Below are 13,254 nucleotides of genomic sequence, written 5' to 3'. Positions count from 1 at the left end.
GTCACAATCTGAGGGTTGATGGGAATATATCTTTTGCTTTTATTGTTTGATACATAGATCTCCTGCCAATCACACAAGGAGTCATGTCTCCTTTCATTTCCTTTATTCTCTTCAGGTGGATTTAAGCAGATTAATTAGCTACTTGTCCTTAAACAGTGAAAGGAACATATGCAAAATAAAATATAGCAAAAATATAGAGACAACTATAAAGGCGATAAATGAAAAACAACAGTTAAGAATAGTCTGTAGTAATAACTACATGAGGGAACCTCCAGGTCTGAAAAGTGAAGTGCTTTAAACCTGCATTCTTTAAACGGCCAGCAGGGGGCGACTCCACTGGTTGCCAAAAGAAGTCAGATTGTATAGAAGTCTATGAGAAAATGACTTTACTTCTCAGTTGATTTTTTACCTCAGTAAACATTTCCCTGATGAGTTTATGTCTCAATCTGTAGTTTCAAGTCTTCTTCGTTACTGATCATGTTCATTTTGTAAAGTATGCTCCCATTTAGGGTAAAACAGACCAGCAGCGTCTGCTTCATGGTCTGTCTATCTTGAGATTGTCACGGCATGTCTGGTTTGGGTGCTCGTTGTTTTCGTGTTACAACTTTAACCCTTTCAGTGCATGAAAGTTAATTGTAACATTTTGGTTGGTTAAAAGTATCTTTAGTTCTTAGTGCCACGCTCTCGGGTCACTTCTGTTTAGAAAAAAACAAGGTGGCGGCGAACCAGTCCACAAACCAGTGGGTGACGTCACGGTGGCTACGTCCACTTCTTATATACAGCCTCTAGTTATAACTCATATCTGTGTCTATTTTGGACTCATTGACAAAACACCTTTGGTTGCTCCTGTTTTCTGAAAGTCAGATCATATGCCTACTTCTTGCAGTGAGTCTGAGAGTTCCCCTGTTGGCCATCGCTAACCCTTGATTTACTACTCTATTCTTTATGGTATAGTTTTCTGTATCATGGCCATGTGATGAATGGCTGCCTCACGTCATCATAAAGAAGACGGAGCCAGTGTCCAGCAGCGTTTCCTACCGAGGTGCACCCAAAGTGAAACTACAATGGTGGCTTTTCCAGGCCAAAGCACACATGATTTATCTGTTTCTGCTGACCCCTGATACACAAGCTCATTAACAGATTCACTCAGTGATATTGGTTTCTGTCACAGACCCTCTGCCTTCACGTTTGCCCGTGGCACTGCTGCCATATTTAAGACATTCACGACTCTACATTTACAATACATGACAAGTGATTGATCTGCCACGGGATGAAAACCAGCGCGGGTGAAATCCCAATAAATCTGACCCGATCTTTACTGCTCTCTGAACAAGGGCCGGGGGGGGGTTGTACAAGTGAGGGGGTCCTAAAATGTATTGTACATTGTCACACACTACAGGAATCAATTGAAGGGTATTCAGGCTTTGGCTGGTATCTGTGTGCATTAAAGGATTTAAATATTCAGGAGAGGAGTGGAGCTGAAGTGAGCAGTTGGATTTCCTGACTGTAGTTTCAGAGGGGCTTGATCAGCAGGTTTAAATGCCACAGCAGATGGAACGCTGTGGCATTGTGCTTTATTACAGTTCTGTCTTTCAAATCCCGTCTAGTGCTGGAGCAAAGCTCCGTCGTCAGCATGTGTAGTGTAACTATCATTGTGTCTGTCACACTTTACATTAAAACAATGAAACACGTCTGAATACTTTGATAATGCAGCAGATGAATCAAAGCAGTTCCAACAAGATCATCTTTTAAGTAAAAAAGCCAAACAGGGTTTTCCCATCCAAGGACACAAGTCCTTGTGCTTGCCAGTCAGCGGACAGATGTTTGATATATATCTCTCCTCTTTGCTTTATCACTTTTACTGCGTTTAGTGCCACACTCCATCAAGCGGCGGTCGCTTTGTCAGCACGCCGTGTACCGAAATTGAACAGATTGTATGTGCAAGTGTTCGGAGGGTAATAATGTTTGCGAGGCTGCAGATTACAATGGCGTTGCAAATGTAATCCATTTTGCCGCGACACATGTGTGTATGTTTACCTGAGGCTTAAGGACCTCGACACGCCGTTTGATATTAATATTCCTACTTTGACCGCGCTGGCTGACCGGGCCGTTAACCCGCAGCGGCAGGTGACCTGCAGCGTGGAGGAAGAGTCCCTCCGTCAGTCTTTGGCGTCCCCTACGCTCAGCCTCATGCACATCCATATGTGGAGCAGGGATCAGTGTAAGACCCTGGTTAAGCTGAAACCGCGGCTGCCCGTGCAGAACCAGACGGCCCCCCCCACCCCTCCACCGGTCCAGCTGTCATCAGCCTGCTCTCCCAGTTGATTCGGCGGTTGCCCACACATGCAGCTGATCTCTGACATACACACACATGTACACATACTTAATCCACATATGAGCATACCACTTTGTTTTTAATCTAGTGTGTGTGTGTGTGTGTGTGTGTGTCTGTGTGTGTGTGTGTCTGTGTGTCTGTGTGTGTGTGTGTCTGTGTGTCTGGTCTTGTGGTCCTATCAGTGCTTTATATGGCACTGACAATGTTTTCTTCCTCTTTCTGTCCTGCTTATGTATTTAAAGCAGGCATATATAAAATAAACCCAACTACAATCATTTTAAAGGCCCAGTTCATATATATATATATATATATATATATATATATATATATATATATATATATATATATATATATATATTATTATTTTAGCCTTAACTCATCTTGACTATTGAAAGCATTGAATAAATATATTTGAAAAACAGCTTTGTGTATATTTATAGAAACAAAAGGACAGCAAGGTCAACAGTAAATGTGCCGGTGTTAATGTCTAGTGACAATCTCCCACGCACATCACAGAACACTGCAACAAAGACGGGATTAGAAATAGATTTGATCTTTAACGACCTTCATCACAAAGTAAAGTTTCCAACTGTCCATTTGTGGCCCCTCGGGGCAGAAAAGCATCAGAAGGAACCTGCAGCTGTTACTTATCACCCTCCTTTAAACTTAAAGAAGCTGTGGCCTTTCAGCTGCTGCAGATGTTGTTCTGCTCTTTACCAGCTCCATGCCGATCAAAACAGAATCAAACAAATGTCTTTAAGGCTGCAGGTGTTTGTAATAATTCTCTGTGAGCAGGATACATTTAATCAATGTTCATGTCACACATACTGATTTATGAAATATTACATTTAAAGGAATGCTTTTGTAACGTGCCACAGAGTTGTTGCTGGTGTTGCTGTGTGGATGACTGACTTGGGGGTTGATGTGGTGACAGACAGATCCTGTCCCTATAATTGCTAAAACATGTAAATCTGCTCGATGGAAAGCAATCAGAGCATGTCATAAACAACTCCGGCTTTTATAGTTTCCCCCGGAGATGATGCATTGATTCTTGCTGCTCTAAACAGTCTCCAGGAAAGTGAAAACAATTCTTCATGTTGTGGGAATCGTGTTGACGCCACTCGAGTGCTAAAAGTTGTGCATGTTTGTTAGAAAGTCTCTCTGGGTCCGTTGAGCACGTTGGGCTGTATTTGTTAGGTGTGACAAGAGGAATTGGGAAAAGAGATGGGAGAGAAAAGGAAGCCAGAATAAACCTTAACTACGTCACGATCACACGCGGCCCCCGCTAACTGAGCCACCAGGACGCCCTGTCACTTTCTGTTACACAGTCCTGCAGAGTATCCAGCCGCATTTCTTAAGATTCATCACGCAAAGTCAAACTGCTCTTCCTTGTTCACAACGCTGTTCCACACACACACACACACACACACACACACACACACACACACACACACACACACACACACACACACACACACACACACACACTTTGAGGGCTTCATTTCTAAGGTTATCGTTGTCATCATCCTTCATGGAGACGCTCCCCACCGTGTCGCCGCTCAGGGCTAATTGTGAGAAATTAAGCGGCACACATGCAGCTTTGAATAGAAAGCTATTAGGCTAATCAATTTCCTGTATTACAAATTGCATATGCGCCACACATGCACAAACACTCAGGTTGGTGTCAGGATCTACCAGAGGCAGGAGAATGACAGGGAAACAGAGGAGATGCCCCCCCCCTCAGCCCACAACGTGTCAGTTTTCCTTCTCAACAGGGACAGGACGTTAGACGAGGTGCAAGCGGGACTGCGCCATGAATATAAATGGACCGGGAGTCTCTGTTGTGCCCGCGAGCGCAGCCATAAACTTGGGGAGGAAGAGCAACACAGCCTGCCAGACTTCTTCAGCCCCGAGTGTAGGATCTCATCAGATAGCCCGCACAGTACGAGAGCCCCCCCCAGGACTCGTGCACCGGCAGTATCGCAACACAGATCTGTACTTGAACACGTAGGAGCGGCCTGTCAAATTGGCGGGAAAAGGATCACGTGTTGTTGCAGCATTGCCTGATTCTGAATGAAATGAACTACTCCTCTCTCATGACCTTGGATACATTGCTCTGATATCCTGCAACCTCCCCCCCCCCCCCCCTGGATGCTTGTGACTGGCTGTCAATCAGTGCAAGATCCATTTAAAACAGTTGTCTATGTAAGCATGCCCCCTGTTGCTTTTTAATCTCTTTAGCCAGCACCAAGCACCAAGCCTCGTGTTCCTCCTTTTTGTCAGTCTCCTCCCCCTCTGCAGAGACCGTGAAGATGGCGTGAGGTCTGTTCTTTTACCAATTGATTAAGCACATGGGCTCTTAGTGGTTGGTGGAAGAGCTGGACAGCTGACAAAGCAGCTGCTAACCCTGAGATACAAACCCAGAGGTTGTTCTATTCTGCCTGCAGGCTGCAAACAGGAGCTCCAGCCTCACTCGCAACCACACAGCAGGACGCCATTTTCCTGAAAGAGTCCTGCAAAAGATAATTCATTGTATAGGATGTTGCATCATGAACGTAATACTTGAGTAAGACGTCCATAAAAAAGTCTTTCTTTTTGGTTTTGGCTTCTTCGCCAAGGTTCGTTTTCAACTTTGTGTTAAGTTGGGCTTTCTGCAGGTTCTGTTGAACAACGTGGCTGCTCATTACTGATCAGTCTATCCCGCGTCAGACTCACAGCGTCCCAGCCCAATGTCATTTCTTCAGATGTCTTTAGAATCACAATATGTTCTGTCATTTCGTTCCAAGTTTCTGCACCGCAGTCCAGGTCCTCTTATGTTTATACCAAACAAAGCACAAGCACACATTACATCCCTTCCTTTAGAAAGTATCCAGTCAGCAGACACTGGTTCTGACAGAAACAGGGAGGGATGTTAGGTGTGTGTCTGACTTTTAACTACACGACTAAAGGCACAGCTAAGTGAGTGTGAACTCTGTAGAGCCGTAACCATTAGTGACTAATCAATAAGTCATTTGTCCTGCAGAAATGGCAGAAAGTACGAAGATGTCCTGCTTTCCTCAGTTTCATATCATAATAACTTGAATGCCTTTGGGTTCTGGACAAAACAAGACATTTAAAAACATCCCCTTGGACTTTGAGGAACTGTGGTGGACATTTTACTCTTTTTTCTGACATTTCAAAGTATTTAAAATAATGGTCAGATGAATCGATAACGATTGTTGCATCCCTCGTGTCCTGCTTGTAATGAGGATTAGTAACGTGTGTCCTGTGCATGTAATGTTACAGCTGCTGTTTGTAAGGACACGCGACTGCTGCAGCACAAACTGGAACTGCATGTGTGAAACAAGGAGGACTTTGGTAGTCGTGTGTCCGTGTTCATCTACCAATCTGAGGTTTAACCTTCACACCGAAGTCCCCCCTCCCCTGAGTGTATTATAGTAATGAGGGTCCTTACACTACATTATATTAGAGACTAACCATTATTTCCATTATCGATCAATCTGCACATCGTTTTCTTGATTTATCCTTTGCTCTATAACATTTTATTAAACCTTTATTTAACCCCGCACTTAAGCCTTTGAGATTAGAAAAGCTCTTTTCCATGCGAGGCCTGGCACAGAAAGCAGCTTTAGTGTTTCAAAACAAGATGCATGCAAACATTTAAAGCAAGTAACACAAACATACGTTATTACAGACAACACGCAGACGCACAAACACAATCAAATCTCACGTTAAGGAACACAATAAATCAACCCACAGTGCACTACATGAAACAGAGAACACACACACACACACACACACACACACACACACACACACACACACACACACACACACACACACACACACAGTTATATTGCCAGGAAGACCAACAGGAGGAAAACTGATGAAGCAAGAGAAGCACAGACGATCCTCCAAAACCGTCACTGCGATTTTAAGAAATGTCAGAGAACAGTGAACATTGTCCATCCCAGTATCTCAAAGTCAGAGGTGACGTCTTTAAATGTCTTGTTTCGTGAGTCTGGAACACAAAGATATTCCCTTGTGTATGATATAAGCAGAGAAAATCAGGAAATCTTCATATTTCAGACGCTGAAAACTGCTTTTTCTGCGTGTGTGTGTGTGTGTGTGTGTGTGTGTGTGTGTGTGTGTGTGTGTGTGTGTGTGTGTGTGTGTGTGTGTGTGTGTGTGTGTGTGTGTGTGTGTGTGTGTGTGTGTGTGTGTGTGTGTGTGTGCGTGTGTGTGTGTGTGTGATGGGCTGAGAATACTCCCATCGGTTTCTCCTGTCACATGTTGCCTTGTCGCACACACACACACACACACACACCTGCATGCACCTATTGCTCTCGTACACATACCGCTCCATCCAATTACTGAAGCTGGGATATGGTTGGCATAACATAATGAACAGCCATTTTTCAGCTGCCTAACTGGTGCTGCAGCGTTCACACCGTCTCTCTCTCTCTCTCAGGTGAAGCCAGAGGAGGAACACAACATTTCATCCAGACAGATGACTGTGGGAAGATATTACAACAACATCTGTGCTTTACTTTAAAGGGTCGGTTCACCCAAATCACCTTTACCCCGAGTGAAATTGAATCCACTTGGGCAAAAACCTTTTGCATGTGTAGAAAAGTGGGAAATAATCAAGAAGAATTCTGCAACATAGTCTCAGGAGTGATGAGAGGATTAAGAGAACAGGAAATGAGTTCTTTGTTTCCTTGTTGCTCAGGTTTTATGCGTCAGCACCGACAGCAGCCATTGGTGGAAGCATAACGTTCCCGTGAACGTTTGGAGTCTGAAACGTGAGCGCGATACGTCAGGAACACATGGAGGCAATTACTTCACATTTGGCATAAACGTCCACATGGACTGAAGGTTGAACTGATTATAATTTAGTGGGCGAAGGTCACTGTGACCTCACTAAACACACCTCATATGCTAGTTATGACAATTGAGTTTCTTATGAATCCCCAAATAGTTTCACTCCTTTTTGTTTGGGAACTGTTGCAGAGCAGCGGCTGTGAGGAGATTTATGTTTTGTTTCATTGGATTAGTTTTTAGAAGCAAGAAGATATTTGTACATGCGTACATGTACATGTAGCATTTTTAAGATTGATCTTGTGACCTCTAGTTGGAATCACTGTTTTAAAGGCTGTCATTTGGGTGAACTGGCCCTTTAGTATGAGGCAGGAACATCTAAATCGTCTTAATGATTTTTGACATCAGTGTCATTAAAACCCTTATGGATGATCACATCACATCCGTCCCACAGCTGCGGCATAGATCAATGCGAGCTGCACGACCAGATACTACTGCAGATCAAAGTGAGAATATACGGTTTACTTTGGAAACTGAGCCTGAAGGAAACACTGGACTGCTGTGAATCTGATCTGTAGGACGTCCCAGTGGATTCCTTGTCTCGCTGCATCACTGTCGCCGCTGATTTGACCAAACCAACACCCAACCCTTCCCCTGACCTCTCCTTTTTAAACTGGTGTCTAACCAATACATTTCAGTCGGACAGGCTGTTGCGGTCCATGACGGAATAATCTAACTGGTGCTTTGAGATAAAAGGCCGGTTACTCAGTCTGATCAGCTGTTATGGATGGATTCCTCCCTGTGTGTTTGGCACCTGGTGCACAAGGCACCTTGACAATTTGTAATGAGGACACATTGCTGATAAGCAGCTGTTTCTACAGGTTATTACGCTTTGCAGCTGATGAGCTACAATCTGAGAGTGGCAGTGTTGGTATGAAATACGACTTTGTCCCTGTTCTGCTCCGCTGCTTCGTTGTCTTCTTATTTATGGCCTTGCTTTGATTGTTTCTCCGGGTTAACTTTAAAGGTCTCACACCTTTTTACAAAGTCATCAGTGGAGACTCGTGTCTTGTTCATCTTTCATTTTGTGACATGTCAATCACTCGCAGCATTCCTACAACATAAACTGAGCCGTCCCATGCCTCAAAACAACAACAACCTGTTCTGTATTCATGGAGTCAAAGTGCCAGGACGGATCCTCCATTAATTACAGGAACCCCTCGTTCTCTGGCATCCTGAAAAGTCACTCTTTAGTGGCAGTTCAATTTCCCATGCAGCAGCTGTAGCAGCTGTAGCAGCGGCAGCATCGCAGGTCCAGCGGGCAGGTATCAAAGCCCCTCTCAGCTGCTCTAACTGTTTACAATGACGCATCGATCCGCTCTGCTTAATCCCCCCGGCAGCTCGCTGAGTTAAAGCAACAGTTACAGCCACACACACACACACACACACACACACACACACACACACACACACACACACACACACACACACACACACACACACACACACACACACACACACACCTGCAGCCGGCACAAAAGCCAAACACGGCGTGCTGTCTGATCCCCTGACAAGCATCCTGTCGAGTCCTGCTTTTGATCTGATCCTCTGCACTCAGACAATTCCTCTATTGACAGATGAGAGGAGGAGGAAGAGGAGGAGGAGGAAGAGGAGGACGAGGAGGAGGAGGAGGAGGAGGGTGGGGGCTACTTAAAAACTACAACACACCTCCAAACACAAACAAAAAGAAGCAGATAGCATACTCCACACTCAGTTTTTAAAGTGAAAAAGAACATGTTGTCCACCTTTAAGCATAAGCAGTGATCAGTGACACGTGTGAGTGCAGCACTAAGTGGGAGATGAAGGTGATCCGTTACCTGTGTTGGCAATCCACATCCAGCTCCGGCTCGTCACCACTCATCCCGTGTCTGCCGCTTCAGCTGTGCTGTTTCCCCCCCCTTTCCTCTTCCTTCTTTCTCTCCCCTTTGGCCCTCTTCTTCTCTTCCTCTCCCTCCTTCGTCCTCTCCCTCCTCCCTTCCTCTTCCTCTCCCTGCACTTGTTTGAGTCTATTTCAGTGGCAGCAACAGAGGAGCCCGCTGCGTCGGTGGCAGGGTTTCCAGCACTTTGGCAGAAGGTCACATTATCACTCGCTGGCAAAAAAGGGGGGAGGGAAGAAGAAGAGGAGGAGCAGGAGGAGGATGGACAGAGTGATGGAGGTAGATCGATTTGAGCAGGTGCCGCCGGAGGAGGAGGAGGAAAAAGAGAAACAAATGAACAAATCGCGGCTGTTCACAGTCGCAGTTGAGCTCCTGGCTAAACGTTCCAGGTGAGAGTTAAAGTTGAGACAGCTACCTCAGGTTTTCAGGTAAGATGTCCCAGAATGCCTTGAGGAGAAGCCTGTCCGCGTGCATGTTTGTGTGTAAAGCAGTTGCTTTTTTAAGGTCTTCAGCAGCTGCTCACCTCTGGGGAAAAGATAATTCCTCGCTTGGCTGGAGATTGAGACTTCAGAAAAGCTCCGGAAGCTGCCGGAAAGTTACACCAAGTTATATATCAGCGCAAAACAAATCCTCCAAAAACTCTTCAGTCTTGTCCGTCACCGCCCGGTACACACAGACACAGATGTACTCCATGTTTGGCTGAGACACCCGTCCACACTGTGAGTCCCATCTATCACAGATTGCGCGGAGTGACCCTTGTCTTCATCTCCCAGCCTCCCTCCTTCACCCTCCTCTGGTGCGAGCGGCGCTCTTGTGGCCGCTCCATCAAAGTAAGACTCGGAAAAAAGGATCCAGCTGCCTGGGACGAGGCTGTCGGCGGCCGGCGACAGATGGCCGGTGGCAGGGGGACAGATGCGAGTCAGCCGCTGAAGTTTGGAAATATCGCCTAAAATGTCTGTGTTGCTTGGATCCGCCCCCTGCCTCCCCTTGAAACACACCTTGTGTATTCGGTCGTCACTTAACTGCACTTGTTGTTCCTGTTTGTCTCTTCCTACCTGTGCCCCTCCTTCCTCCATCCGCAGAGCTGTCACTCTGGCTTCACTGGCCGGCTGTAATCCTGACTCCCACACTCCGTGTCACAGGAAGGGCTTGTGAGCTCTAATCATTATGTAGTAAGGATTTATCCTCTCGTTCTCCCTCCCTCCTCTCTGCCTCCCTCCCGCCACCCCTCCCGTTGATTTTTTTCCTCCCTCTGCCTTACAACTCTCAACATACTACAGCCTCCTTTTCAACCGTCACAGTGTAATGTATCATCCCTCCTCACTCTTCTCCGGGACCCCTTCATTTGTCAACTCGTTCTTCTTCATTTCTTTGGCGTCTCCCGTTCCGCTCCGTGTCTTGTCTGTCTTGCCGCAGCTCACATCAACAGGTTTGTCCTTGAAACGTTCTCTGGGACAGATGGAGACAGTGCTCACCTATTTCTTCATATTTGTGTGCTGTGGTCTCCTGAGGTAAGAGCTGAGTCCTGTGTACATGCAGCGAAACATGTGTGTGTATGCAAGACCAGTATTTATATAACCATACCAATGCCAACCATTTGTTTGAGTTGGTTCAGACCAGAGAGTGTCGCCATAACAGAGTGTGTCCACCAGAGAGTGTGTGCTCAGACTACATGGTCAAAAGTATTTGAACACCCAAACAAGTAATTGGCATTAATCTGCCGCCACTCTTCCGGCTTCAGGTTTCCCACAAGACTTTGGAATTTGTCTGCAGACGTTTGTTTCTCCGTACGTCGTCGATGCGCACACTGCCCCCTCAGGGTTTGCAGACTTGATTGCCACAAATACAGATGATTTTAAACTTAAGACGTAACGTAAAGAATTAAAAGCCGACCAATTCGTTTTTATCTTAGAACTTTTTGCCAGTCGAATCAAATTGTTTCCAGGATATTAAATCAACTTTTGTTTCATTATAATACATTTAATACTCGACTGCTTTCTTCACAGGGAGTTCATAAAGGCGATAAAGTATGTCCATGAATATCAGATATGAGTTCACAGTTAATTACAATTCCTCCTCGACATTGAGGAGTTGGCTTCAGACGTTTTGCCGGCATCACTCGTTGACTTGAAGGTTTTGTTTGTAAGGCCGGAGAGAACTGCAACAAACAACGGGTCGAGTATGAATTCCCTTGTGGCGACTCCGCGTCAAGGTGCCTCGCTCGAGTATAAACAAGGTGATACACTGATGTTGGGATGTGAGGTCTTGGTGTTCCAGTTTATCCCAAAGGTGGACGGGGTGGAGGTCACAACTCTAAGTTCTTCCACACCAAACTGGGAAAAGCAATTCTTTTTAGAGCTGTTTTTGTGCACGGGAACATTGTCATATGGAAACAGGAAGGTTTGTTTGACAGATTGTTGGTACAAAGCTGGAAGCACAGTATGTTCTCAAACAGCACATAGCATTAATATTTCCCTTTGTTGGAAGAACTGCCCAATGTGAGCAGGGTTGTCCACATACCTTTGGCCACATCATTTTCTACTGTATATATTTAATGAGTGTAAAGTTCTTTATATACTGTGTCTCCGCAGCGACGTTTGTCCAGCAGAGAGTGCTATAAAGTTTGTTCCCGGCTCTGGCTTGGATCTATATTATTGCTATGATTTAACATACGTTTGTATTTTAGAAAAACATGGTGTTTCTCTTGGTTCTACAGAGTCATGTTTCATTTAACTGAGAGTCAATAAGCTGCTTGGCTTCATAACCGCTGGACCGCAGACAAATACCTGAAACTGGGGGATTTTAATTTGCACTTTGTTGTTAATTAGAAGAATCTTTTAGATAAACCTGATCTGTGGAGGTAACATGGAGCCTGTCGACTGCCGGCTCCGTACATTTCATCCCAATAATACAAACCTCAAGTCACTGGATGATCCTGGCGAGACACCCCAGGCAAATACATGGTTTTTCATGCACTGGTGAATTTTGAGATTTTGGGCTATTTTGCTTCCATAACATGTCTTTCTTTCAGACTATTGGAAAGAATACACCCAACCTGGCTTTATCATATGTATTCAGATGAGCAGAGGCCCCGGGAGAGAACAAAAGTGCAGTAATTCTCCAACACAGTTCAGGGTTAGAATACAAGGGTTGCATTCAAATTAAGTTGAATAAATCGGATGTTTTCCTTCAATCGAACTTTACGAATGACTTCAGTTGACCTGCATTTGCAGAATTTAAAGAGGGGCGGTTCTTCCATAAAGAGGGGCGGTTCTTCCATAAAGAGGGGAGGTTCTTCCATAAAGAGGGGAGGTTCTTCCATAAAGAGGGGAGGTTCTTACACAAAGAGGGGAGGTTCTTACACAAAGAGGGGAGGTTCTTCCATAAAGAGGGGAGGTTCTTCCATAAAGAGGGGAGGTTCTTACACAAAGAGGGGAGGTTCTTCCATAAAGAGGGGAGGTTCTTACACAAAGAGGGGAGGTTCTTCCATAAAGAGGGGAGGTTCTTACACAAAGAGGGGAGGTTCTTACACAAAGAGGGGAGGTTCTTACACAAAGAGGGGAGGTTCTTCCATAAAGAGGGGAGGTTCTTACACAAAGAGGGGAGGTTCTTCCATAAAGAGGGGAGGTTCTTACACAAAGAGGGGAGGTTCTTCCATAAAGAGGGGAGGTTCTTCCATAAAGAGGGGCGGTTCTTCCATAAAGAGGGGAGGTTCTTACACAAAGAGGGGAGGTTCTTACATAAAGAGGGGAGGTTCTTACACAAAGAGGGGAGGTTCTTACACAAAGAGGGGAGGGGAGGTTCTTCCATAAAGAGGGGAGGTTCTTACATAAAGAGGGGAGGTTCTTACATAAAGAGGGGAGGTTCTTACATAAATGATGTGTTTTATTGATGCAAATAACAGGTGCATGTGTCCTGGTATCAGCTGGTTGTCCTACATCCAATTAACCGTAACTTTATAATCTTCCATGAAGATGTGCACGATAAGATGTGCATGTTTATAGCATAAAGTTTCAGGAACAATGTTTTGTAATGGTACAATGGTTTGAAAGAGTTTCTTCTTCACCCACTGTGATGCTGATAGAGTACAACCTCAGCTGTGACCTTGCTCGACCTTGTTCATCCTCCAACACATGTACTGTTCGCTGCTTATTTCATGTG

At 45.1% G+C, this 13,254-nt stretch overlaps 1 protein-coding gene across 1 annotated transcript in view; it reads right to left on the bottom strand.

The window, feature by feature from the left end:
- The window catches only part of grin2ca (glutamate receptor, ionotropic, N-methyl D-aspartate 2Ca), a 59,699-nt gene extending 50,569 nt beyond the window's left edge, over nucleotides 1-9,130 (bottom strand). The window contains exon 1 of the mRNA XM_029438738.1: nucleotides 9,034-9,130. The gene's annotated coding sequence lies outside the window, so the exon portion shown is untranslated. The remainder of the gene's footprint in view (nucleotides 1-9,033) is intronic.
- Nucleotides 9,131-13,254: the final 4,124 nt, after the last annotated feature.

The sequence above is a fragment of the Cottoperca gobio genome, chromosome 8 (assembly GCF_900634415.1).
Source record: "Cottoperca gobio chromosome 8, fCotGob3.1, whole genome shotgun sequence".
Classification (NCBI taxonomy): Eukaryota; Metazoa; Chordata; class Actinopteri; order Perciformes; family Bovichtidae; genus Cottoperca; species Cottoperca gobio.
This window is presented reverse-complemented; position numbering and strand designations above follow the sequence as displayed.